General features: G+C 42.1%; 1 pseudogene; it reads right to left on the reverse strand.

The window, feature by feature from the left end:
• Positions 1–235: 235 nt before the first annotated feature.
• LOC125410278 (26S proteasome regulatory subunit 8-like) lies at positions 236–1,854 on the reverse strand (annotated as a pseudogene).
• Between the last annotated feature and the right edge of the window lie 272 nt (positions 1,855–2,126).

Genomic DNA, 2,126 nt, shown 5'->3' on the forward strand with positions numbered 1-2,126 from the left:
AGGTCAGCCCATTTAGAAAACTGGAAAATCATGAATTTAAACTTTGAAATACAGCTATTTAAATTTATTTATGTCATGGGAAGAAAGATCTGTGTATATGATATAAAGTAGCCAACATTTTGATAGATGTAGGAGTTCTCACTAATCTCATTCACTTGATTCCATTGTTTTTGTTTGCTCATTTGGTTTTTCCACACAGCCCCTTATTTAAAGGATCAACCCAAAGGACATACTCTCATAGTTTCTTGATGGACATATTTTTCTCACTGTCCTTTTGCATGACCTTGGCTACTGCCATCTCAAAGACCTCCAGAGTAATGTGGACACACTGTTCCCATAGAGCATACATGCTAGCTTTTATGCACACACCCTTCATTTCAGTCCCTGAAGCTTCCATATAACATCAGTTCTAGAATTTTTCTCAGGTTAATCCCCCTGGTCAAGTTAATTTTCTGAGAGTGGATTTTAAAAATGTCCAGTCAGGTCTCCTTATTGGGAGGTGGAAATTCAATTTTTCTGTTGTTCCTCCCAGAATGAAACAGCACAGAGTCCAGGACATCAATCCTAGTAGTAACCATGATAATCTTGATGTTCTTGGTGACCTCAAAGCCATACAGTTAGTTGAACAGTTCCATCATTGTGCCCCGCACTTTGCTGCCCCCTTTAGTGATTTCTTCCAGGTGTGAGGAGCCAATAGAGTCAATTTTAGCCATGAAGATGTTACATAGAGAATGTTCTCATACCACGGCTAACAACTTCCTCACCATTCTTGCTCCTTCCTGATGAATTTCAGTTTCAGTTCAGACAAGAGACATGATTAGAGGAATAGTCCATATAATGAATCACAGTGCAGGCCAACAATGTCTTTCCAATCCCTGGGTGGTCCATGCAGAAACATTCACTTCCGTTGTAGAATGCCCAGTGCTTCAAAAGAGCTCAGGGTGTTTCACAGGCCACTCGGTCACTTCTTTGATCTCCTTGTCCAGTTCACCAATCATCTCATAATTTGAGTCTGGCATCTTTTCCACCATCATTAGTGACACCAGAAGGTCCTCATTATTAGTTAGAATTTTATGCAGAGTGTAGCTGTCATTCCTTAGAGGAACTTGGCAATTGGGCATCACATCAATGATGTCAATTTTTTGTTCTCACATGAACAAATAATTTGCCTTCATGATGGACCTTGACTAACACTTTTTTTTTCTTATTCATGGCCCGCACTTCTCCAACATAGGGACCCTGTTCCTGCAATAGCTGCAGCTCCTCTTACAAAAGGTGAACATTTGCAATTGTCTCATTCTTCTGTGCCTGCAGTTGGTGTGGGAGAATTATCTGTATTCTGTCAATCATGTATTTTAATAAAACACTGATTGGCCAGGCAGGAAGTATAGGTGGGTCAACCAGACAGGAAGTAGAGGCGGGGTGATGAGAACAGGGATATTCTGGGAAGCAGGAAGCTCCCTCCGCCATTCCTGCCCAGATCACAAAGAAGCAACATGTGAGCTGACAGCTGAAAAAGGTACTGAGCCACATGGCTTACACAGACAAGAATTATGGGTTACTGTAAGATGTAAGAATCAGATAATAAGAAGACTGAGCTAATGGGCCAATCAGTTTATAATCTTATAGAGTCATGTGTGTGATTTTCTTTGGGGCTTGTCAGCTGTGGGGTACTGGGTGGGACAGATACTCCAATAAGCAGACCCCCTCATGTTACATGCAGTCTCTGAGATTATGACTCTTATCATTTACAATCAACTGGTGCTCTTTAATATTGGGCAGATAATACTGGCTGAGGATATTGGCTACCTTCCTCTCTTCCAGTTCTGTCTTCTCTGGCCCCACAAGCACCATCTTCCTTCTTTTGTCAGAGTCTACCAGCATCCAGATTACCTTCAGTGTTCTATTTTTTTTCCTTTTTTTATTTTTTTCCAATCAAAAATTTACCCCTCCTCCCATTCCCCTCCCATCCCCCAACTTACCCCCTCCCTCCTTAAGAGAAGGCAGGGAACCCTGCCCTGTGGGAAGTCTAAGGCCCTCTCCCCTACATCCAGGCCTAGCAAACTTTGCATCCAAATAGACTAGGGTCCCAAAAAGCCAGTACATGCAGTAGAAACAAGTTCCAG

This window comes from Myodes glareolus, chromosome X (assembly GCF_982192425.1).
Source record: "Myodes glareolus chromosome X, mMyoGla1.1, whole genome shotgun sequence".
NCBI classification, from domain to species: Eukaryota; Metazoa; Chordata; class Mammalia; order Rodentia; family Cricetidae; genus Myodes; species Myodes glareolus.